The sequence below is a fragment of the Sapajus apella genome, unplaced genomic scaffold (genome assembly GCF_009761245.1).
Source record: "Sapajus apella isolate SASKATOON/1434 unplaced genomic scaffold, GSC_monkey_1.0 scaffold6, whole genome shotgun sequence".
NCBI lineage: Eukaryota > Metazoa > Chordata > Mammalia > Primates > Cebidae > Sapajus > Sapajus apella.
This window is the reverse complement of record NW_022436946.1, coordinates 76,318,690-76,344,976: the sequence shown is the minus strand read 5'-3', so window position 1 is coordinate 76,344,976 and position 26,287 is coordinate 76,318,690. Positions and strand designations below refer to the sequence as shown.

Here is a 26,287-nt window from a genome sequence, read left to right as displayed (position 1 = left end):
TGTGTGTGTGTGTGTGTGTGTGTGTGTGTGTGTGTGTGTGTGTGTGTATGTGTGTTTCCTACATATAATTAGACTAATTCTGCATTCCTATTAAATCTGCACTAGAAATAGATTAAGTTTTGAGTTTCCACGTTCAGACAAAAAGCATATTTCCATTTTAATAATACATCTGGCTGGGGGCAGTAGCTCACGCATGTAATCCCAGCACTTTGGGAGGCCAAGGCAGGTGGATCACGAGGTCAGGAGATTGAGACCATCCTGGCCAACATGGTGAAACCTCATCTCTACTAAAATACATAAAAGTAGCTGTATGTGGTGGTGCACACCTGTAGTCCTGGCTACTAGGGAGGCTGAGGCAGGGGAATCTCTTGAACTTGGCAGGTGGAGGTTGCTGTGAGCCGAGATTGTGCCACCACACTCCAGCCTGGGCAACAGAGTGAGACTCTTGTCTCAAAATAGTAATAATAATAATAATAATAATAATAATGATAAATACATTTGTTTTTATACATGTGTGTATACATACATGTGCATATACACAAATGCATATGCAATCTCCATAAATTGGCACTCTGCCAACAAGGTAAATTATCCTTCCTCTTTTTCACATGCATCTTTCATCTATTCAGTTTATGGCTTTGTCCTTTTACCTAGGATGCCCTTGTTTATTTAACTTGAAAGCTTTGGAGGGTACAGAATAAAGAATGGCATCATTTCCTTTAGATCCTTTACCCTAATGGACAGTGTGATAGCCACAATGTCATAGGGAAAGCTCTGACCACACTAGTTTGACTTGTTTCCCCTTTCATGATTGCAGAGTAATTTGGATTTGTTTTAGGCCAGGCCCCTCAGAAGCAGACTCTGAGATGGAGATTATTGTGCAGGAAGCATATTAGGGAGTACTTTCAGGATCAACACCTGTGTGAGAAGGGAAATCAACAATTGGAAAATAGGAGAAAGTGGGCTATAATACGCATACAGTAAGGCCTCAATGAGTCTCTTGGGTGTTCTGACACTATCTGGAATATCGTGCTATGGCCAGTCACTGGATTCAGGCTGCCTGGGGAAGAGGATCTAGCCTTAGGGGAGGTGGCTGGCTTCAGCAAAGGGCTATTTCAAAGGAAAGTCTGACAGCTAAGAGCATCCTGACATCTGGATGAGTGAGACCCCAGTCTTGCAGCAGACATCTGGGCAGCTTAGTGCACCATCCACTCACTGATTTTAACTGAAAATTAAAATACCAAGTTTGGGAAAGCTAATATTTGTTAACTACCTAAACATTAAAGGAATTCACAGGTTAAATATAGAGTCAACTAATAGGATGATGAGAAACCTAAGACTTATTGACAAAACAGAATGTATAAGTCAACTGATAAGACTGTCCAGATTGTGGGCCTCTTTTGGGGATTTACAACATCATCCAAATCTTAAATTACAAGTCTATCTATAGAACACTTGCAAATGTCTGTGAGGCAATGCATAAGAGTTGTGGAGGGTAGTGACTTCACTGAGGACATTTAATTTGAAAGGTTTGCTTTCATGAAATATTTAGTTCTATAAGATTTCATTCCACTAATTTTTTGTAAATAAGACAATATAGCAGGAATCTTATATAGTATTGAAGATACGTAATAATGAGATTTTACTTCTGTGACCTAAGTTATAGGGCAACTATGGCATATGGTCTTTGGAAAATTCCCTCCTCCCATTTAAGCCATTGTTCCAAAAACAGTCCTTACCTCTTCCTTTAGTGTAGGCGCCTTCTGTTAGCACTAAACTCGGAGGACTCTTTATATGGGAAAATAGAGGGGTACATTTTAGAAGATCTATTCAGCAATTTAGTCCAAATATCTCCACTAAATTAGAAGTATGTTTTTGTTAGAAAAATTAACACAAACAACTTTCACATTTAGTAACCTAACATGATAAAACTTTCTGACTAGCATAGTTTAATGCTAGTCAGAGGATCAGGTGGCCCTCTTCTATCTTGAAGCAGTGATCCCTGAAACACATGGCCACAGCCAGTGAATAGAGGGATAGAGAAGGTTGAATTAACGTACATTATTATTGCTTATGGGCCATTCATTGGCCAGGACCAGGCAACTGCAAGAGATTACGGGACATATAGGAGGGCACATGGATATTTGGTGAGAATCAATTTCAGAAATTTAAGTTAGAATGATTTAAAAGTAAATATTTTATTAATTAAGCTACCTGTTTCCAGAAATGGAACTAGTTTACTTTCCTTGATTTAAAAATAAATTAATTTGTTGTTGATAGAAACAAATGGGGATGCATGGGATTTGAGTGAGAAGAGCGTTAGCATCCAGATCAGTGGTTTTCACACTCTGTCTGGTGCAGTTATCCCAGAGTGTTGGGAAATAATGTTGACTGGACAAAAAGGCAACAGGGCAGGCTCTAGGTGTTTTGGTTCTAAACACTGCTGCTTGATTGCCAGCTCTCTGTCTTTATCTGTTTTGTGATTTGGGGGAAAAATGAGTTCAGCTGCAAAAAGAAATATCTGATAATGACCCATCTACTCTACCACCCTCCTTTTAAAGCTATAAAATTTTACCACATCCATCTAACCAATATTTTGGGGCTGTGGGAATAAAGTCCCTGTCCTCCTTTTACCTGTACTCTAGTGTGTCCCAGAAAGCTCCAGTGATTCCCCAACATCAGAATACTAACTTTAATTCTGCCTGAAGCAACAGTGAGATTGTCAACAGAGACTATTCTGAAAATTTTGGCATGGAAATGACTATCTAGGGAGTGTCTAGAAGAATGGCTTCTAGAATGGCTTCTTGCAGAAGAAACACAAACCTCCTAACAGTTATTTTAAGTCTAATATGTAGGCCTTGCTTGGACTTTCCTTCTTTCTCACTTATAACATTTAGTGATGAGCAAATTCTCCTCTCAGAATACGGTATGTTTGCTTTACAGCAAAGTGTCATCATCAACAAATAACATTGCACCAACAGCAAAAAGTGCTCACATGTGCACTCCTTATTATTCTTACGCTGACTCCGTGCAGTTGGTCTGACAGTTACTGCTTCTGTTACTACTTTACAGAAAAGAAACAGAGAAAAAATAATTTAAATCAAGGTTACACAGCACAAGTAGTAAATGTTCCATGGAAATGGGAAACAGACTTCACGATTATTACAACTGGATACTAAAATGCAGGTAATAAATGAGAGTTTCTCTAATGTAAACTCTTACCACTAGTAGTAGTAATAATTATTATGGGACGCATGGAGGGGAGTGCCTGAGTGTGTGGATTTCTTTTCTTTTTCTTTCTTTTTTTGAGACAAAGTTTGTTTCACTCTTATTGCCTAGGCTGGAGTACAATGGCGCAATCTTGGCTCACTGCAACCTCCCCCTCCTGTGTTCAAGCGATTCTCCTGCCTCAGCCTCCCAAGTAGCTGAGATGACAGGTGCCCACCACCATAGCGAGCTAATTTTTGTATATTTAGTAGAGACGAGGGTTCACCATATTGACCAGGCTGGTCTTGAACTCCCGACCTCAGGTAATCCATCTGCCTCAGCCTCCCAAAGTGCCGAGATTATAGGCGTGAGCCACTGTGTCTGGCCTGAGTATGTGGATTTCTAAATCAATGAGGCCTGGATTTGAATCCAGAGCTCCACCACTTACTATATGATCCTGATAGGTCATTTAAACTCCTCGCAGTTGTCTTATCTGTGAAACAGGGATGAGTGGGAGGAGCAAATAAGATAACAGTGGTAATATATTCAGAATACATTTAGCACAGCTTCTCATACATGGGCAACATTAACAAATTTTGGTTATAATAATGATTATTTAAAAACAGTATGAATTCAAATAGCACTACACACTCAGTATTCATATCTCTTTGAGTTTAAGGACAGGTGCATCTATACTGTGTGAGCACTGTTGCAGCTCGAAAGTACAGTACTGGCTGTGTTGATGCTATATAAAGGAATTTTGAATCACAATTGGAGCTTTGGTTCTTACATTGTGCTAAGCCAGAAGACTCTTATTCATTGTAGTGATTTTAGCACAATGCAGTTAACTGAGCTTTGGAAACACACAGAAGTTGGGTGCTTTCTTTTGAACTAGGGTAATAAACCTTCTTTTAGCAGCACTTTGGAATAGGTTCATCCTGCATTATGCTTACAGATTTTATTCTTCACATTTGTTTTTACTAAGGAAACATTTTGGCTCACCCCTTCAGCTTATAATCTCATATGAATGCATGGTGATTTACATACATTATTCATATGGTCTGTCTTCAGTGGAAAAAAAAAAACACCTATGATGAATTTTTAGCATGGAGGAATACCTCCAACTAGGAAAATTCACTGTTTGTATAAGAATAGCTTACTTAAACAATTAACAGATTTTTTGCCCTTAATCAATGGCATTCCTGAGTAAACATTCAAAATAAATGTTGTAAAAATATTTAAAATGCTCTTTAAAAATGTTGCTTGAATGTAAGTCTAATGTGAACTTCCAGCAGGCAACAGTTGACATAATGCTGATATTTTCATACAAAATTAGAAGTGGTAGAAAGTTTAAAAATTTTCCAGTATTTTAAAAATACATGCATCACAGCTCTACACCTTTGCTGAGATCAAAGGTGAAATAAAATTACTCAAAAAATAATCATGTGTGTAATAAATACATCTGTCACTATCAAGTTCTAGCTCACAGCTTGTATACATACTTTCATAATACCACTTACATGTCAAATTGTCTACATTTAAATTATGAGAAAATCAAGTGCATGTAACAAAGACCTTTGTTGAGTTGGCAAAACTCTAGTAGTTTGGATATATTGACATTTAATGAAAATTTTCTAAAAGATAAAATCCTTCCATAATTTTCTTTATACTTAAGCTGGGAATGACTTAAAAAGGATTTGTGTAACTGAGAATTAGTCCTTAATTGTTTTTCTTTCAAATTTGAAAATAAGAGGCTTTTGCTTTTATTATAGCAGGCATTGCTGAACCTTTCACACCATATGGCATGAAAAGCGGGCAGTGTGTTTCTATTTACGTTTTGGACTCTTGGTTCAAGACTGGTGTTCCTGGGCCCCTGCTTCTACCTTGACCCCAAGAGGAGACTCCTTGGCTTTTAGTTTCTGTTTTTATTTCTTTCTTTTTTTTTTTTTTTTTTTGGGGACGGAGTTTCGCTCTTGTTACCCAGGCTGAAGTGCAATGGCGCAATCTCGGCTCACCGCAACCTCCGCCTCCCGGGCTCAGGCAATTCTCCTGCCTCAGCCTCCTGAGTAGCTGGGATTACAGGCACACGCCACCATGCCCAGCTAATTTTTTGTATTTTTTTAGTAGAGACGGGGTTTCACCGTGTTGACCAGGATGGTCTCGATCTCCTGACCTCGTGATCCACCCGCCTCGGCCTCCCAAAGTGCTGGGATTACAGGCTTGAGCCACTGCGCCTGGCCTGTTTTTATTTCTTTAGGGAAGAATTAATGGCTAACCTGGGAGAAATTTAGTTACTTTATCTTCTTTTTTCCCTTCTTTGCTCTCTCCTCCTCCTTCTCATTACAGGATATAGAAATGTGAGAGCCTCAGTGGGGAATTTTCCCAGAAGAGAGAAATGAAGCATCCTTTGGTCTATAATGCCAGTCATTCCAGAGAGGAGTGATTTTTCTTGTTTGGCCCTTAGGGCTGTCTACTGCTGGGTGATTGCAGCCCTTTCTGCCATCTCCCTCAGGGATGCTGGAAGGGAAACCTGGAGAGGAGCAGTACAGATAGGAGGTGGATACTACTTCTACTTCATATGAGCCTCTTTTACATGATCTGTCCTTGTTAGAGAGGTTCCCTCTCAGGGTGCAGTCAATTTCTCTAACTTTAAATGGGTGGCTTCATATAAGTATTTTAATTTGCTCATAGACTCCGAGGTTTTACAGACAAAACAGTAACTCTGGGTGAGGCAGAAAGCATATTTAGAAAGGAAGAGGATGCTGTGTTGGCTGCACAGTCATTGGTAAAGTTTGAGCACCCCATGTTATTTTCCCTTCAGCATGATGTTACAATATGTTTTGTTCAAGCCTAAATGAACCTTTTCATCTGGTAATTAACATTTTTACAGTGTTTCTCCTACCACCATATATTTTTGTTTAGAAAATTAAGACCCGGAACCAAAGTCAATGAGTAAAATGTTTGTTTTGCAGAGTATATATTTAAACCTGTAAGAGATGATTAGAGGGTAAAATGAGAAAATTAACAATAATTTAATCTCAACTTTCTTGATTTCCTCATGTATCAATATTTAGATTCTACTGTCTTTGCTATTTATCTCTCTTTTTTTTCTTTTCTTTTTCTTCTTTTTTTTTAAGCAGAGTCTTGCTTTGTCACTTAGGCTGGCGTGCAGTGGTGCAATCTCAGCTCATTGCAAACTCTACCTCCTGGGGTTAAAGCGATCCTCCTATCTCAGCCTCTGGAGGAGCTGGGAGACTACAGATGCCCACCACTATGTCCAGCTAATTTTCTGTTTTGTATTTTTAGTAGAGATGAGGTTTCACCATGTTGGCCAGGCAGGTCTCCAATTCCTGACCTCAATAATCTACCTGGCTTGGCCTCCAAAGTGTTGGGATTACAGTCATGAGCCACTGTGCCCAGCCTGCTGTTTATTTCATACTTACATTTTAAAATATGTTGATGTAATAGTCTTTTTCTAATATTAAGTGATACATACTACTGAGTGTGTTTAATGGCATAACTTTTATGACATACATTTTGACATATACGAAGAGTTGACTCTGAGTTTATGAATTCTGTGGGGCAAATTGACATCCAAATCACAAGTTAGCTGAGGAATTCCTGGATTCTAATCTTGATTCCACTGTCTCTAATCTAACCCCCTAAGGTGTCTGAGTTTTCAAGAATGTTTCATTCATTTTAATTAATTAATTGCTTAATTAAAATAATGTTTTGGCTCTGGCTTGCTTTAGAAAATACAGAGGTGCAATAAAATTAACAATAATTATGTGACTCTGTAACTTACTGCCGAGCCTATTAAACTCTCAGGAAGCTCTATTTTTCATATATGTGGCAGAGCTATTTTTTAATTTATCTGAAGTGGTTTGTAATTATTGATAATGCTGATAATAAAATTTATACTGTTTAGATCATAAAAAAATTAAACGTAGACTCTGCCTTTTATTAAATACAGTTTGGACTCTAAAATGTGCTTCCTGGCACAACAGTCTGCATACTGTTGGTGTGATCCTGTCTGCCCTCCTCTCATAGAGCACAAAAAAAGCAGCCTGGTTGAGAAGTCAACTCACCTCTTTCTAAGCACTAATGATTTGCTTTAATATAAATGGTCAGAGGATGTCAGCATGACTGTCTAGGTCTTTGTTTAAAGATCTAAATGGCAGCAGGGAAGTTAACTTAGGTATGGCTTAGGTATGAAATGACTTTTCAGTAGTAAGGCCCTCTGGAAAGCTGTGAAAATGAGAGAGAGAGCGAGAGGGAGGAAGAGAGAGAGAGAGAGAGAGAGGCAGGCTTACAGGCATATACTTTTCTCCTTTTCTCCTGGTCAGGAGAAAATTAAAAATGACTACCCATTTAACATAATGTGTATTAGATAAGCTGACAACCTTAGGTTTAAGTAGAAATACAAAAACTCTACATTTAAAAAATGCGTTATTTTAGGAGGAAGGAACACAAAGTAAAACAAAGGTTTCAGTGTATTGTCTGACTCTGGGAGCTTTAGAACACAGCAAAATATCATGCCTTCTAGGTCTGGACATATATTAGTCAATATGCTGACTGTGGGATCCCTGGGCTGAAAACAGGACCTGGTACAGGCAGTGGTAGCCAGTTGGTGTACGATGTCCTGTCCATGCATACGCACTGGGTCACATTATGAATACTGTCCAACTTTTATGACTTGAACATATTCTTTCCTGCTCACTCTCTAGGTCTTATCAAAACACTTACTCCCTTCCCTCTATTCTGTATCCCTCGTTATCCAGGATTGATTTTAGAGATACTTCACATATGTTTTTTGGTGAGGTGTAGCACACACAATGCTGTTTGTGGACAACCTTTGCATACATACTGTGTGCCTCTGGTGTACATACCTTTGCATACATGCTGTGTGCCTCTACGCAGGGAACAAAGGAGGCTGGTTGGGGAAATTTCTAGGTGAGTTTGGATATTCCAAGAAAAACATGTAAAAGGTGCCTTCTGATAATTTGAGCATTTACCCTGAGCCAAAGTTTGATTAATTTTTTGCTATCTTTTTGCTTAGTAAACAGTGGAGAAATACATGGGGAAAGTTAGCAGCTTTGGAAGATGAGATGATCTGTCTGGCTCCAATGGGAAGACTAGACTGGAACAAGATAAAGGAATATTAGGGTGATTAAAACTGTGCAAGTGTGCAGGTTACAGAGGAGTCGAATCTAATTTAGGCATTAGGTTCTAAAAGTAGAACAGTACAGAAAGGTGCCATTTGAGCATTGTTGAAAACCTTTTTTAAAGGAGCCATATTGAAAACAAGCATCACAGTTATATCCCACACAGGCAATTTGCCCTTAGGTATTGAATGATGCTGTTCTGTTGAGCTCCAGATTTCACTGTTGGCTTATGTTTTAAGGCCCACGTTGCATTAAAAAATGTGTCCATGTGTCATTGAACTCATGGAATACTATGGTCTTACTCAACTTGGAGAGGTAGCCTGTGGATGAGAACCACACAGGAACTGAGTTTACTTCTTGGGTAGAAGGTATTCAGGCTCATTTAGGGTAATACTTACAGAGAGAATTAGATTGGTGAATGGATTTCTGCCCACTATTTAAAACAATTTTCTTATGTCTCTGTCTTATGTATATGGTTAAATTCTTTTAAATGCTTGTACGATTCAGATGCATTGTCCTTGTGGTCACTTGGCAATAGTAAAGGAAAGAAGCTTCTCTTAGATCCCCATACTCTGGCCCTTGGTGGATTTAGCACTAGAAATATAAACATTCATTTAAGTTAAGTATTTCTCTTTTTTTCATGTATCAACTCTATGGAAATAGACTACAATTGTTCTCACAAAATCTCATTCACCAGAGCTTTGAACATGCACAAGTTTTGAGATCTTTGCTTCTTTAACACATATCAATCTAAAAGTGAAGTACTGAAGGGTGTTCATTTGTTAAAAATCTGTTGGTGCTTTCAAAGTATAAGACATGGGCCCTGATGAGTCAGTATATAGCAAGAAGCATATATTTCAAGTCTTGAAGGGATTTCCATTTTTGGCCTTGCTATTTTTTAGGTTTGATATTTCTTAAATTCGACCTCCCTGTACCTTGGTTTAAGACCACTGGGAGTGAACTCCTATCAATAGTACTTTTGCTGAAAGGAGGAAATTCTCTCCCTTCACCAATGTCAAAACTTTTATATTCAATTTCAAAAACAGTGTTCTGAAATTTTTGCTCCTCTTCCATGGATATAAGGTTTTTATTAAATCTTCAGGTTCATATCTTGAAACTAGTCAGTTGAGTCAAGAGAATTTAGAATTAGGTATAGAAGAAAACTGAAGATGAAGTGAACTTAAAACCTGGGACTTAATCCTGCCTCTTCTGTGGCTGCAAACCTACATCAGAATGAAGTATACATTTCAAAGAGGCAGAGACAATTCTCTTGTTTTAGGTAACACATTTTTCAGTCCTAATTTGTTTTTTTATTGAAACATTTGAAAACAAATCTTTGATACCCAAATTAATTATTTCTCACCATTCCTCCCTTCCCCAGGCTATTTATTTCTTGCTTTGTTGTGTCTCCAATAAAGCAAACATAGATTACTGTTATGTAAAATGTTACAGTAGAATTTATATACTCTACCTTGTTATTACTATTGTTTATTATAACTGCTATTAAATTATAATAGTTTATTTATAAAGCCTCATTGCCTTTAATTACTTTTTTTATATGATCACATATTTATTTAAAATGTCATAGCATTGCTTCATAATCTCAAAGCAGTGACTTGTTCCAATGACCAGGAACATCTTAAATCGTGAAGAAGGTGTTCAAGAGGTCCCGATGAAACATTTGGCAAATACTAGACCTTAGAAATGAACACGAGCTTAAACATTTAATTTGATTGAACAAATATTTATTGAGTAAGGTATTATGTGTCAGGTACTGAATCATATTGCCCAATAGAAAAATCTATTAGTAAAATAAATGAAATTTAAAGGAGAAAAGTATTTGCTATCTACTGTGAACCCAGTGGCATGGGAAAGAAGGATTTGATGTTTCAGTATTATTTTGCAAACAAAAGACAAATACCTTTATTTCAAAATTCTAAGTAAAAACAAATGTGAAAAATGAGCTTTATGCAAGCTTCTTAAATTTCACACACCATCCTTTTCTGAAAACAATTGAATGTAATCAGGTATGGTTTGAACTTTTTCAGGGAAATGGACTCAGACTCACTTTTTCTTTATTTAACCAAAAGCTCCTTTGATCAGATTACTAAATCTACTATGTATTTGCTAATGCCTTAATATAGCCCAATGTTTCTGAACTCTTTATTATCTGTTTTTATTAAAAGATGCACATTTATTAGAAATATGTGAAATATTTTGTCATTAAAAATTCTTAATGTAATTTTATATTGTAAAATATTTTTAAATGTAGGTCTTATTAAAATGTTCCAGGGAGATAATTAGGTTTGGCACATTAATCCATAGACAAATAGATGAATTGACATGATACAAAAGAAAGGGACTTGAAGGGATGGTTAGTTGACAGAGCACCAAATGTATTTTGACAGAAACTAAATGCCTTTTATAGATAATAACGTTGTCTTGAGGAAATCAGTTTATCTTTTTATAAGTTTGCAATCTACTTGAATGTGCTTGAAGAATATATTTTATAGTTCTCCTGCCCCCACCCAATCTCTTTGTCTATGCTGGGAATTCTATAATGTAACACCCTTAAATAGAAAACAGTTGCAGCTAATCCTATTTAAAATGGTTGCTAAGGGACTATTCATAGGAGCTTAGAAATGACTCAAGATCTCCCTTTAAGGAGTAACGGGGGAAAAGTAAAGAAAAGAACACTTCTAGGAAGAATTTTAACATATGGGTTTGTGTCATGTGGTTTCTGGTATGTAGGATGGAGGAATCGTTTCCCAATCTGTAATTTCCAGGCGTTCCACTGAGCCCTGAACCTAATGCCAGCACACTGCTCTCTCCTCACCTTCTGAGGACATCCCTGAGCAAATGAGGTTACACAGCTGGGGTTAGGGTAAGAGGGACAGTTACTTTCTCTACATCTTAGGTATGGTAGAAAGTTACCTTATGATAGCTAAAATAGTATCTATAGCACTATAACCAGCTCCTTCAGAAAAAGAGCCAAAGTAGTCATTGGGGTGTGGTGGGGAATAAGGATAGCTGACCAGCTGTCCTCAGCTCTTTGCTGCCCATTTTAGGAAATGCAGAGTCCTATTTCATTGTGCTATGAATGTTTGACTTCTGCTTTTCCTGTTTCAGGATGAATGTGCAATATATAGTTTTCCCTTCATCTATGAGAGTAGCTTGCATATTACTTTGTGAACAGGAAAATTTGATCCCAGGGTTTGCCATATACCAGATGGATTATGCTTCTACCATAAACAATGTTTTCTCTCTTTTTTTGGCCAGTTGCAAGTATTCATAAGCTTATAAGAGAAAATTTAGAATGGCAAACCAGACATTGCTTGTGACAAACAGAAAGTTAGAGATTTCTTTGTCCACAAAATTTTAAGAGTGGATACAAGGGCTTCTTTAAAAATTAAAATAGGACCACAGATCTTAGAGCAAATAACACAGTCAGAAATTCCTAACTCTAACTAAAACAAAGGGTTAGGGTGAATTTGTTCTCAAAACTAAAAGTAGAATTAGGGTGTGATTAAATATCTAACTTTAATGATAAATGCCTCAAATTTTTCTTAGATATTTATGTTTAGAATAATTTAGATATTTTAGAATTTATGTTTAGAGTAATTCAGATATGTTTATACACCAATGCTAGCTAATACTTATTGATTACAAAACACAGACTTCTTGTTCTATAAAACCACTGAAATCGAGAAATCAATGTAATCTCCACCTCATTTTGCCACAAAGCTTTGAGATCTATGTGAGGCATCATAATTTGTATTTGTTCTTTATGGGCAAAGTTAACTCTTTAGGAATAAATGGCCTCTGATTACTAGCTTCTCAAATCCAAACGAATCAAATGTTAAGGAAAAAAACATGCTACAAATTTAGGGCCTCTTTTGCTGGCTTTAGGTTTCATGAAGGTCAGAGTCATCCTAAGTTAATAACCTTTGTGTTTCCTGCATCACTATCAGAGTACCTTAAGTACAGTGGGCACTCAGCAAATATTTGAGTGACTTTAATTACATAAACAAATGTACTACTTTGATTTAATCCCAGAAGATTGCTTTTTTTAAATTATGATGACATCAATTTCCATATGGCAAAAGTATCCCTAAACTATGCATACAGACCCAAGACCTCCTATTCTTATTTGTGAGCATTATTTAGTGTTTTCCTATCTGTCTAAATCCCTGTCCAACTATACGTTGACAGGTTTTCTATTTACACGTTATGCCGACTAATGATGTATATGTATATATTTTCTTTCTTTTCCAGATATTATTCTTTATCCTTCTCCAGTTCTGTCACATATGCTTTTCACTTTTACCTCCACTTTCCAAGTATGGTCAGGCTGATCCAGAAGAAATCAGTCTAGTGATATATGAGTTTAAATAATAGTTCTGAATGTAAAAGGCCAGCATTGTGGAATGTGTTTGCTCCGTGTAGGTGGCCCAAGCTATTTTCTGATTGTTGACATGTCTTCTTTTCAAACACCTGTGAGTCTTTTTCACTCGAGGACACCTAGTATCCCTGGCTCCACAAACTGTTTCTTCTCCCTCTCATATAAGAACTGTATGGCTACCAAGAATGTCAGGGAGATAGCAGAGCTTAGGCAAGTCACTCAGCTTCTCTGTGCCTGTTTCTTCTTCTCATAGGATTGTGTGGAGGATTACATGAGTTAATATTTATAAAGCATTTAAAACAGTGACAGACACATACTGAGCACTTGTGTTAGTCTGTTCTCACGCCACCAATAAAGACATACCCAATACTGGGTAATTTATTAAAGGAAAGAAGTTTAATGGACTCACAGTTCCACATGGTTGGAAAGGCCTCACAATCATGATGGAAGGCAAAGGAGGGGCAAAGTCATGCTTATATGGCAGCAGTCAAGAGGGTGTGCGCAGGGTAACTTCCCTGTATAAAACCGTCAGATCTCATGAGACTTACTCACTATCTTGGGACAAGTCTGGGAAAGACCACCCCCATGATTCAAATACCTCCCACAAGGTACCTTCCACGATACATGGGAATTGTGGGAACTACAATTCAAGATGAGATTTGGGTGGGAAGACAGCCAATCCATATCAGCACTGTCAAATTCTTTGATAAATAAAATGGGTATGGAGGAAAATTAGTGGTTAAAAAAATGGCAGTATTTAGGAAGCAGAATATGAATTTCTCATTTCCAATGTGAAGAGTTTAAGAGTTCTCTGGGTTAATGCTTGGAAAAGCTGGAATAAGCTCCCTGGATAGGTTTTCAACTGAATAGTCAAGTTGTTTCTAACAAAAGCCAACTAGAATAACTAGCATTCAAAAAGATCATTTCATTGATTAGAGTATTTGTACGCTGTTTCCAAGGTTACATAGCATTTTCTGATAGACTTCATAGCTGAACTAATTGTCCTACTAAGCGGTAATAAAATTTTACTTTATCTTTTCTAAAAATGTACTGCCTGCTCTCCTTCCAGTGGTTAATGAGTCACCTAAGCCAACTGATATTTGTATTCTAAGAATTCACCCTAGCTTTGAGTAATTCTAAGCTGACTTTAAAATTACCCCTATAAAATTATTATTGCTGTGGATTTCTGAGTATATAATTAATTTTCTAGTCTGGAGATCGTACCTTTCTAGAATTATAGGGAATCAGGAATACTTTTTTTTGAAAGATGCCTTGAGAATTCAAAAGGGATTTTGCTCAGTTAGCAAATTTTATCTTAAAGACTTTATTCATAGGCAAACTTGTCTCATAGTGAGCCTGTTTATTCTAACTTGTCTAGGTTCTGATGTAATTAAGTTAGTTAATTAATTAGCTATTGCCAGTTAGGAAGGGAAGTGGGACAACCAGAGGCTTTATTTACCCATTTAATATTTATTAACTGAGTGCCTTTGTTTCAGGGAATGTTACAGTAATGACAGCCAAAGTTCCTACCCTTGTGGAGCTTACATTCTAGGAAGTAAGTGTAGTATTGTAAAATTGGAGGTGTTTATATTCCAGTGTTTGAGGAAAGACTTACATTATCATTCTGCTGCCTACTGTGTGACCATGACAGATTTTTAACCTCTCTATGCTTATTTCTCTATACGTAAAGTGGTAATAATAAAATTACTTACTTTGTAGGGTGTTTTTAAGATTAAATGAGTTAAATACATGTAAGGGGCTTAGAACAGTGCCTGTCACATAAGAACTATGTAAATATTTGCTATTACCTTTAGTTAGTTATATAACATTATATGAAGTAAATGTATAAAGTGAGGCAGAATAAGGGGATAGAGAAAAATAGGAGCTGCTGTTTCCAGTAGGATTGTCAGGAAATCCCTCCCTGAGAATGGAATAATTTGAGCCAAAACCTGAATGAAACAGAGAAATGAACAGTGCTAACAACTAGTGGAGAAGAATTCCAGGCATAGGGAACAAGTAGTGAAAATGGCATGAGATAGCAGAGTGCTTACATGCGGAGAGTAACATATAAGTCTGTGTGATGGAAGTTCAGTGAGCTAGGGAGAAAGGATTAAACTAAAAGACTAAAGAAAAGGGGAGAAGGTCACATAGGGCTTGGTGGGACAAAATTTTTAGCAACGGACTATATTCTAAATAATGAAAAGCCAGCAGAGGCTGAATCAGGGGAGTGACCCAATTCTTTTTGAAGAATATACTGCAAGGATACCAGCGTGGGCCTTAGAAGACCATTCAGTAGTCTATTGCAGATATTCAGGTAAGAGATGGTTATAGTTTGAACCAACCAAAGTAGTAATGAGGTTGGGTTGGTGAGTAGTAATTGGCTATAAAATATATTTCAAAAGTGAAGTGACAAGATTTTCTTATAGGTTTGATTGAGTGTTAGTAGAACAAAGGCATATATAATGTTTCCACTTTGGGGCCTGGGCATCTAGATGATTGAGGTTCCATTTGCTGTGATGTTGTTTACTTGGAGAGTAGGTCTAGTTGGATGAGTGGCATTTTGGGACATGAAAACTTTGAGATAATGATTAGATATGCAGTTGGAGATACTAAGTAGGTAGTCAGATATTCAAGGTGGGGAGTTGAGGGAAGTATTTGAGGCTGGGGATATAAATGTGGAGTGGTCAGATTATAGAAGTTTTAGGAAGCCATGGAACTTGAATTAGATCACCAAGACTAAAGGAGATGAAGAAGAGAGAAGAGCTGAAGACTTTGAGCTGTGGGAGTGCTAAATATCAGATGGAGAGAAGAGGATGTAGAGCCAGTAGTAGAGACTGAGAGAGGTGATCAATGAGATAGAAGAAGACCAGGAAAGTGTAGAGTTCTGATAGCCAAATGAAGAATCATTTTTAAGAAGGGTAGAATGAAATAATCCTTCCAGATGCTTCTGAGGAAGGGAATAGAGATGAAGATTGACTGTTGCCTACTGAATTAGACACCATGGAGGTCACTAGTACCCTTGTCAAGATCAGGGGTGAAGACAAAAACATAATTGGAGTGGATTGAAGAAAGAATGTGAAATTGCAAAGATGGATAACTCTTTTAAAGAGTTTTGTTATAGAGGGGACAGAAGTATGGAGTATAGTTTGATGGGGTCATTAGGTTAAGTTTTTCTTCTAAAGGAGAAATATCACAGTGTATGTGATATGAAAACATTCCAATTAAGAGTTTAAAAGAAAAATCTTGATAGTGTATAGGAGAAAGAGGATAATTACAGGGTCAAAGATGTTGCATAAGCAACAAGAGATAAGTTTGAGCAGAAAGGAGGAAAAATAGGATGCTAATGCCAAGCATACCTCAAGTTTTTGAACGAAAGAACAACATTGTTAGATGTGGGTTTCAGGAAGATAAATTATGCATCCTAGTGTCCAATTATTGGAGGAGCAAGAGTTTAGGGAAAAGAGTCAAGTTAGGAGATATTAAAATAGCACAGGCAAAGGACACTTTATATTTGTTTTATAACTTATAAATGCCCACTATGGTTGATGCTACTAGTGATAGTGTCATTGGGAAGAGATAGGTGGGAAAAATTAATGAAACTAATAGAGATTCAGTCAATAAATGTGGACAACTGATTGGATATAGTATTTAAGAAAGGAGAAATGAGGGTCGGGAAAATGACAAATATAAACAAGAGGACACAGAAATGAAAAAAAGCAAATATAGGTGGGAAGATTACCAGTTAGGTTTTAGCATATTGAGTTTGAAATGCCAGCCAGCACCTAGGTAAAGTTGTCTAGAAGGAAATTTAAAATTTAAGACTGGCACTTGGGAGTCATCAGGATACTGCTGATGGTGAAAGTCATGAGACTAGGTAAGAAAGCCATGGAAAAGGTGAGTAGAAGAGAGAAGTAAATAATGTAATGATGCACCTTTGTAGCCTATTTCCATTATGGAGGGAGAATGAGGAGGAGTATTCAGAGATTGTGGTAGATAAGGGGTGGTGAGAGTCAGCTAAAGAGTAAGCCCAGACAACTGTAATGTTACTGAATCCAAGAGAAAAATAAGAATGTTTTAAGAATGAAAGTACTGTTCAACAGTATCAGAAAATCCAAGGATATTAAGAACAAGAACTGAAAATATGTTGTTGGATTTTGATCCTTCTCAATTGATGGATGATAGCTAAACAACATAAGTGACAACAAGCACCACAACTCTGACTTCAACTTCAGGCTTTAACTCTGACTATGACCAACATAACAACAATATTTTGCCACCAGGGGAAGAAACAGACAGTAAAAACACCATAAACATGAGAATGTACTCAAATTTACAGCTGTCTGGGGCCAGTTAGTATAAGATTCAACGAGTACAACTCATTTCAACAAACCCTAAAGGAATTGGTAAATTATGGTTTGGTATAATTGATGCTTATAATGTTGAAACATGAGTCTTTAAGAAAAGATTAATTCACATTAGAAATTCTTGGTTTAAAAATCAGTTGTGCTAAAATGCAATGTAGCATCCTGAATTGGATTCTGGAACTGTGAAAGGACATTAATAGAAAAACTGGTAAAATCCAACAAAGTCTGTAGTTTAGTTAATTGTCATATACCATAGTTGATTTCATAGTATAATATGTCTGGTAATATATAACATTAAGAGACCCAGAGTGTAGTGTTATGTAAACTCTCTTTACTATCTTTATAACTTTTTCATAAACCTAAAATTATTACAAAATAAAAAGTTTAAATTTTAAAAATGACCTAAAAAATCCAGTGACACATGTGGAAAGATTTTCTACCCAAATAATTAAATGAATAAACTCTTGGTGCTTATGTAGGTAAAATTTAATTAATGGGTATTCTGTTTATGAGAATTAACTCATTCCATCAATGTTTTTATAGAAATGAGGTATTATGTTCTTAGACAAAATAATAATATGAATACATTTTCCTATAAGTCACCTGCTTTCTCCAGTTGATTTTTAGATTTGTAGCTTAACTAGCCAGCGTTAAACGAGCCTGTTTGCACAATGAAATCAACTGCAGTTCTGCTTTTGTATTTGGCCTTTCTTCACACAAAAAAATAGCTAATTATATTCCTTGCAAGAACAAGCAAGAGAAAGGTACCTGTTGTTTATTAAACAAACCAATAAATGAGGTGTTGTAATATTTTTTAAAAGTACTTATTACTTATTTGTTCTTCCTGAGATGTATATCAGTCACCCTGGTCGGTAATGATTTGCACATGTAATTCATATTAACAATAAGCAAAGCCATTCTTCTAGAAGTCCTGGGTAGAAGGACATTTGTGGAGCTGAGGCAGAAATGCCTCTCCGTGGCCTCAATGAAGTCAGTGAGGTTGATAACTAAAACTCTGGTCTTCAATACAAACCATTCTTTAGCTACTTTCTTGTCAAAGGGAAGCTAAAGTTCCAAACTCCCATTTTCCACTGCAAGCATTATACTTGTCAGACAATTGTTCTGAGCATAATGATTCACAAACAGACTTACTTGATTTGGCCTCTTGTACAATGATATTTATTGAATTGCATTTTGGCCTTACAGGAAGTTTGACTACTGAATTAGCAAGTATTAAACCAAATTTGCTTATGAAAAAGAGATGACAAGTTTTTCATAAGTATTGAATCATTCAAAATCTAAAATTCGTATAGATATTATACTTCCTCTGGTGGGAACCACAAGTATAAAAAAAGTCATTTTATACAGATAGCAACCTCAAAGGAACCTATTTTGGTCTTTATTATGCAAATGCAATTGAGGAAACTGGCCACCACATCTTGAGGTATTTCCTTTATGGGAATTTCTGATGACATTTCTCTCTGGTTTCTTTACCAGCACTTATCCCAAGCAGTTGTTCTGGTTGTCATTTTGTGGATACTGTAAATTTTTATTTTGGTTACCAAGAAAACCATAACTAAATTTGCATCTTACCTTTAACCACTCTATAGGATCCAGTGGCATACATTTTGTGTACTCACCCAATTTTGTTCTATTTTCCCATAGTTCTACTTCTCACATATACATAATGCTGTTTCACAGTTCTTCCTCAAGTCATTTTTCGTTGTGCTAAAATATATATAACATAATATTTATCATGTTAAGCATTTGTAAAGTGTATAATTCAATGGCATTAAATATACTGACAATGTTATGTGATCATCATCACTACCTATACTCAACTTTATCTTGCTCCTCATAAAAAACCCAGTATCCATTAAACAATAAATTTATCTTACCCCCTCCTCTTATCTCCTGGTAACTCTATTCTACTTCATGTCTCTATGAATTTGCCTATTTTAGGTACCTCATATAAATGCACTTATGCAATATTTGTCTTCCTGTGTGTGCTTATTTTTGAGGTAGGTGGATCAATTGAGCCCTTGAGGTTCAGGTTGCAGTGAGACATGATCATGTCACTGCACTCCAGCCTGGACAATAGAGTGAGATCCTGTTTCAGAAACAAAACAATACAAAACAAAAACCAGAATAATGTTTTCAAGGTCTATCTATTTTCTAGCATACATCAAAGTTTCATTCCTTTTTATGGCTGAATAATATTCTTCCAAAATCCTTTTTGAAAGAAGTAAGGTATAAAAAAAGGAGGAGGAAGAAGAGGAAGAGAAGAAAGAGCAGGGGGAGAAGGAAAGCTGGTCTAGGTTATTCCTATGAGAGGAGTATTTAGGTTATGTGTTAGCAGAAATGGAGTAGGATGTTCGTAGATATTAGCAGAAATGGGTATTGCTGCCTGCTAATATGGTCTTGGAAAAGTCATCTTAATTTTCTCAGCAGTAATTTCTTGTGTTCAATGGGAGCAGTAACCAGACCCCAAGGAAGAATAAATAAAATAAAATATGGGAATTTGCCTAAGATGTACGTGCTTCATAAAAAGAATAGCTTGAAAAAATATTGGTGTTTAGTTTGCTGGCACCCAAGAGCTGCCCGTGAATTAACCTGTGAGATAAGTGAAATTGACAGTTAGGACTTTTCTCCTGTCCACTGTCAGGGCCTCTGTCTCCTCCCTCAACTTCCATCTTACTCTTCCAGATCTCAAGGCACTCCTGTTCCATTTGTAATGTTCTACAGTTTCCACAGATAAACAGTTTCTAAACAGTTCACAGCTTCTTTAGAGTTCAACTGCTAATTATCCTTAATAGACTAGCATGTGATAATTCATGAGTGGCATTAATATTTAATAACAGACAAAAAATAATGCAATGCTCTTTGATTGAAAGATGTTAGACTTCTAGTGTTAGAATTTCTGATTCTACAACTGTCTTATGTGGTGAGGATTTTCCTCAGGATACAGGTCGTTATATGGGGGCACTGTCTTTCTGAGTCTCCTCAAGCCGTATTAAATGGAAAGGGGCATGCGTTACTGTGTCATCTCTACGGTGGTAAGGACACCCTCTCCATAATGGTTACAGGGCAAGTTCCACACCTCAGCATATTACCTCATATTATACCTCTTTTTTTGATTTCTTAAAATGACATTTCAGGAATCACACTACCTAGATATATTTTGATGCCTTTTCTGCCTAGAAAAGGGGGACTGATTCTACTCTTATTTTGGTAATTAGCCAATCACCTGTATATATTTTCCCTGAAAGATCTTATTAAACTATCTTTCATTGCCATTGTATTCTTCTTTCCCTCTATTAAGTACTTCCATGGTTCATACTTGAAGTAGTTTTATTTTACTATTGCATAAATTCTACCATCTAAGTATCTGGTACTGGGACCTAGGTGAAACCTTACAATATCATGAAGAACACAAAGCACATATAATGTCCTCAGCTCTCTACAAAGCATTTGGTAGACAGCCTGAAAGGAGACTCATTAAAAAACAACAGCAACAACAAAAACCCAAGTTTCTATTTTTGCCTCTAGGGGAAATGAACTTTGCTCACCCAGAAACCAGTTTGGTATTATCATCTGCAGGGATTTATCCTCAGGTTAGTTTCAATAAAGGAATTTAAGGACTTAAAGCTTGTGAACTAATCATTTATCACAAGTCAGTGAAGATTTGTTCCTGTCTCTGCATTTTTTCTTTCTTTATTTGTTTTAAACATAGGAAAATAGCCTGGGCTTGGTGGCTCATGCCAGTAATCCAGCTCTTTGGGAGGCAGAGGCGGGAAGATCACTTGAGTCCAGGAGTTCGAGACTAGCCTGGCCAACACAGCGAAACCCCATCTCTACAAAAGCAAACAAACAAACAAACAAAAACAAAAAATTAGCCGGTTATGGTGGTGTGTGCCTGTAGTCCCAGCTACTCAGGAGGCTGAGATGGGAGGATGGTTTTAGCTCAGGAGGGGGAGGTTGCAGTGAGCTGAGATTGCGCCACTACACTGCAGCGTGAGCAACAGAGAAAAATCCTGTCTCCAAAAAAAAAAAAAAAGTTATAAGCATAAAAAAAATTGCTAAAAATCTCTTTGAGGGTGTTAGCTTCACCAATAGCACACTACTTCTAATATTAAGATGTTACATTTCTTCCTTTTTAAGAATGTACTGTAGCAGTCTGGATTCCTCAGTGTTAGGGACCATGCATTGCTGTTTTTGCATGTGAATTGCCTAGTAGCTAGTCGGTGGTTACTCAAGTGCATGCAACAATGTATAAATAACTACTTATTGGAAATTGGTATATATAATATTTCCCTTCAATGATAATGGGTTAATAAGGAATAATTTGGAAAGAATACTAATTTCACTCTTGAGGTCTTCTGTCCTCTTTGACTTTGGAATTATAACACCTTTCAACAATTGGATTTGTCAATTTGCACAATTAAATGTGACTCTGCCTGAACTTACCCATCCCTTGCCTCCCTCCCTCGCTGCAATATAGTGAAATCAGTGTGATAAAGGCCATGACAGAGCTCCATTTATTATTTATAAAATGTTGGAGTTAACGAGACTTCATAGAGGCCTCATGAAAAAAGAAATCATGAGATGGTCAGGCATATGGTAAATTAAATATTATTTTTCTTTTTTGTTTGAATCAGGAATTATGAGGGAAGGCTGATGGAAAAAATAATTGCTAAAGGGCAGGTAATTAGGTATAAATGAAATTGAGAACAATGATTTAATAGACAATTGGTGTTCTACTAAGTTGGAATATCTGTTTGATGTGGCATATAAAATTTGACTAGTTATATGAAATTTTCAACAACAATGTTGGTTGGTAGATGTTATACATTATAATGTCATAAAGCAGAATTTGTGAGTAATACAAAGGTGCAAAATGGTGCAGCTGTTTAAGTTAATGACTGGATTACTGCATAATCTAATTTGAATAAAGAAATATTTAGACATTAAAATAAAATTAGGACTTTCTAAAAACTTTCAAAACCAAAGATTGGCTTTAGTTTGAGTGATTATGTCTTTGGACAACCAGGTCTTACCAACTACATTATTTTGTAGATATTGTACCTGTGGAATTTTTTACAAGAAATGTTTTTTACTGAAATACACGTGAAGAAAATTTAACATATCATAAATAAACAACTGATAAATTTTCATAAGGCGAACCCATTCTTGTAACCACCAAGCATATCAAAAAACAGATTATTTCTGCTCTCTCCCCATTTCGACCATTACTGTCAAAAGTCAGTACACTCTTAAATCTTAGTGGTTTTAAAGCTGATGTTTCTGGTGCTTTTTTTATTTTTGAGACCAAGTCTCTCTCTGTTGCCCAGGCTGGAGTGCAATGGCACAATCTCAGCTCACTGCAACCTCTGCCTCCTGCATCCAAGCGATTCTCCTGCCTCAGCCTCCCAAGTAGCCGTACAGGTGCATGCCACCACGCTCAGCTAATTTTTGTATTTTTAATAGTGATGGGTTTCTACCATGTTGGCTAGGATGATCTCTATCACTTGACCTCATGATCCTCCCAACTTGGCCTCCCAAAGTGCTGGGATTACAGGCATGAGCCACTGTGCCCCGACCTTCTGGTGCTTTTTAAAATATTAACCAAAGATTCTATTATATGTTTAATCTGTTAGATAGAGAATTGATAAAGTGGCCAATTAACTCAGTAAATTTAGATATGAACTTTGAATTGTTACAATCAAAATATTTTTCTCTTCCAGGTAACTTACCCATGTTTATCTATACAAATGTCTTCCATCTTAGGTCACATTAAAAATGACACAGACTTAAAGATCCAATATTTTCAAATATGAAAGAATATAACACACATTAAAACCTTGCTATAAAATCATCTATATAAAGCTGATTTAATCTTTAAGTGTCCACATCAATCTCTGCTTGGTATTGTACAAACAAATCCAAACCTGTCTCTAATTTCTTTAATATAATCAAAGACCAAATATTGCTATTACTTACTTCAGGGATATAGTTGATACCCCTCAATTAAGTTAATGAGTAAACCAATTATAGAATTCAAGATATAACAGCAGCCCAAACACTTCTACTTAACAACAGCCTAATAACTTTTGTATTAGTCATGATATGAATTTTAACTACATAGTTTTTTTTGTGATATCGTTTTCCAAAAGCAGGATATAGTATTTATTAAATACCACCTAGACCAGCAGAGAGAATAAGCATTGTCCTGAGTGTAGAATACAAGGATGAATAGGTGTTATTAACTTCATTTCAGATATTATAAAACAGAGTGAACCTCCTGCATCCAATAAATGGCAAACCAAGCTATATCCTGAGTCTGTTTGTATCCAAAGTCAGTGTTCTTTTCATTTTGTCATATTGCCATTCCAAGGTAGTGCCATTCCAAAGTTAACTTTTTCTGAATTGATTAGAGGTGAAGAAAGAAGGCAGAAGAAATCTTAAAAGAAATGAATGGCAATTAAAAATTTATCCATATATGTTTTCAATCTAAGATAGGAATATGGGGAGAAGACAAAAATCTTTCTCAATACCCATGTACCACTCTACTTTTACCTTCAGCAACCTTCTGTTTTAAATTGACAGAACATGGCTACTTAAATATAAACTTAATGGAGTTGCTCTGAAGGATAAAGACATTTGGAGTATTTAGACCTGACTGATTCACAGTTTTCTTGCTTGTTACTGCAGTTTTGTGCAATGGTTTGTAAAATTATTACAGTTAACTGCATAACATAATAAACTCAAACAATGTTGAATATGTATAAGTGTATCCTGTGATGAATTTAAAAAGTCACAGTGAGTTGGAATTGAAAGGCTAGTCTTGGCTGAATAAAGGCAGATGTTATTAATTGACTGATTAGACAAAATTCATTGAAATTCTCAAGGGCATACAGTATGAAATATATGACTATGAACTTAACTGTATGAAAATATGTTAGGATTATTTTTATTACATAGCAGGGAAATATATTATTGAATGGTACTTAAAGATATTGTTTAATTTCTAGGGAAATCTATACTCCTTAATATTCTGGCCACATACCAAGTAATGGTTAGCTCTTATTTTTTGAACTTTATCATTACTTTAAAAAAGGATGCAGGTATTAGCATCACTATCCTAAAACTGCATATATTAAAATAAAATAATTAAAGACCAGTTTATAATATTTGAAAAATAACATTACTTGCCTAGTATTCAGAAAGCATTTATAAATTTCCACTTGCCAATTTTATTTTTGAAACTACACAAACTTTTACAGAATTCTACAGTTATTTAATGGTTGAAAAATCATAGAGGAATCTTCATATTTTTCACAAGCTAGAAAGTTCATATTTTTCACAAGCTAGAAAGCTCTGCAGGAATTGCAGAAATCAGAATGTTACATTTTTCAAATAAAAGAATACATGTTCATTCTTTGAAACAGCTGAGCAATATGTTAGTGTATGAATGAAAAGATAAACTCTTTGCCCTGCCTCAGTCACATTCTGCAGAAAAGTATGTGATGATTACAGACATTCTTTGCATATATAAACAAATTTATAAGTATTTATATGTACATCTTTATATACACATATAGATACAACAGATAAATAATTTCATTAAAATCTTCTGAAATCTGACTTTTAAAGGACTGAACAGTATACTCTGATCATCCTTTTATTCAGAATATGTAGAATGACATTATTTTTAATGTTACTTTCTTCATGTAACAATGTTTATTTAACCAATTATTTATTGATAGTTTTCCCTTTTCATTATTTGAAATAACACTCAAAGTCCATCTTTCTACGTATATCCTCTAAACTGATTAAATTTGAATTGATTTTTACCAACTTTTGTCTGATTATCCTATGGAGGGTATATTATAATCAATATTATTTACTGAGTTATAGGAAATTTTGGTTTATACCTGTTCTTTTCTATAAGAACATGATGAAAAGAACATGTATAAACTAAAATTTCACTCAAATAACATATCTACATATTCTTTACTAATCTATCATTTTGACTGAAAATTAACTAATACTTTTTTTTCTTCAAGTCCTTGAATTTCTAGAGAGCCCTGCATACAGCTGTGTTTCTCAATCTTAACTACACATTAGATTTTAAAGGTCTTGATTCCCAGCCTGCATCAATTGAATTTGAATCTCCAAGACGTGGAACCTGGGCTTAGTAAAGTCGTCTAGATGATTGTAATGTGCAGCCGATGTTGAAAATCACTGACTCAGATAGCTTATTTTGAATGAGATGTTTCCTGGAGAAAAATAGAGAGGAAGCAGGAAAAAAATTAATAAATCTCAGAGGAAAAATTTCAACAAGTTAATGTGTCATCAAGAATTTACTGTATGTGAAAAACATGCTCACATAGCGCTATTTGTTGGTAAGAGACTGAAAGGCTCCATTGTCAGGCTTAATTTGGTTAGTGGAAGTAAAGAGAGAAATTGCAGCATCTTGCTGCTGGTCCTGTTGCCTCCTGTAATAGTTTGTGGGCACCTCTCCTTCTTAGCCCTTGTCTGGGTTGCATTGTCTGTTTTCTGTTGTTGCTGTCTTTTCATAATTATTTAATTCATGTTTCTCTTCCCTGGTAGAGGTACTCTCCATGAGAGCAGACCTTCAGCCTGTTTCAATTCATGCTGTGTTCCTAGGGTCAGGTATAGAGCCGACACAGTTGGTGATTGGTCAGTATTGGGTCCTTGAGTTAATGACTAACACTGCGGTCATTCAAAGGAAGGTAGAAGGTAATCAGAGAATAGAGGTTATGGCATGGGAGCAGATAGCTTTTGTTTTGCATTTTTTAAAACTCTTATATGCCAGATTTAGAACAAAGCACATTTTATTTGGAGAAATCAAATGGGGGAAAGTGTGAGAAAATGATAATAATAAATAAAATTATTGAAGATAAAAAAGACTATTTAACAAGTTAGTGAGCACATTTTTTAGTAAGAGAGAAAACCAGTATATACTATTCTGAAAAGTCTGTCTCATATTTAGGCAGGAAATCATTCAAAGGAGACTTGGTTCTCATGAAGTCCATTTTAATAAGAAGGGAGAAGATTTGGCATGGAATGAAGATAGAATATAAAAGATCTGGGTCAGTTCAGCACTGGAGGGAGGTTTTGAAAAC

The 26,287-nt window shown here is 35.9% G+C and overlaps 1 protein-coding gene across 23 annotated transcripts in view; it reads left to right on the top strand.

The window, feature by feature from the left end:
• The window catches only part of RIMS1 (regulating synaptic membrane exocytosis 1), a 496,468-nt gene that overhangs the window by 17,118 nt on the left and 453,063 nt on the right, over positions 1-26,287 (top strand). The gene's annotated exons all lie outside the window — the stretch shown is intronic.